We start from the raw sequence: 849 nt of genomic DNA on the forward strand, positions 1-849 counted from the left end.
TTCACAAAATTCACAAAAAGCCAAAAGTAAAACATTAGGCTGTTTATTTGGATCAACACCAAGTATATTTGACCAGTCACAGGTCTTCATTATAGTTATGATTGTTATATTTGTATGCTGTAAGGTATTTGTTTGTGCCATCTTATGATTTATCCGTCCTATATCACTAGTTCCATAGTTCTCAAGAGATTGTTTATTCAAGAATTCTTTTATTCATGGTTAGGCACAAGAACTGGTTCAATAGTTCATAACCAAATTGTGTTCCATCTTATGATTTGCGCTTCCTATATCAGTATATCACTAGTTCAATAGTTCACAAGAGATTGTTTATCCAATAATTCTATTATTCTTTAGGCTTCCCATAACTGCTTCAACAATCATTCCCAAATTGTTGTGCCATCCTATGATTTGCCCCTCCTATATCACTAGTTCAATAGCTCACAAGAGATAGTTTATTCAAGAATTCTGTTAATTTTAAGTTAGGCTTCCTTGAAATTGGTTCAATAATTTATAACAAAAGTATGTTATTCATTGACAAAAATAAAAATAAAAAAAGAAAAGAAGAAAGAGAGAAAAAGTCATTATTGAAGCTTATTGAGAGTAATTGGTAAATATATTTTAGTTGTTTATTATTTTACAGTACTGGTACGAAAATTTTACGGAAAAAAGGGTACGGGTACGGGTATGTAGTATATATATAAAAAATATATGTAAATTTCACAAACTTTTAAAAGTAAATGGTTATTTTCAACTAATAAAATATGGTTATGTCAAATTTAACATTAAACTAATCTAAATAATTAATCTTAAATTAAAAAAATAAACATTTAAATAGTCTAAATAGTCAAT

At 27.4% G+C, this 849-nt stretch overlaps 1 protein-coding gene across 1 annotated transcript in view; it reads left to right on the forward strand.

Moving 5' to 3' along the window:
* LOC107604875 (cytochrome b-c1 complex subunit Rieske-4, mitochondrial) overlaps positions 1 to 849 on the forward strand; it is a 3780-nt gene that overhangs the window by 1442 nt on the left and 1489 nt on the right. The gene's annotated exons all lie outside the window — the stretch shown is intronic.

This window comes from Arachis ipaensis, chromosome B06, assembly GCF_000816755.2.
Source record: "Arachis ipaensis cultivar K30076 chromosome B06, Araip1.1, whole genome shotgun sequence".
Classification (NCBI taxonomy): Eukaryota; Viridiplantae; Streptophyta; class Magnoliopsida; order Fabales; family Fabaceae; genus Arachis; species Arachis ipaensis.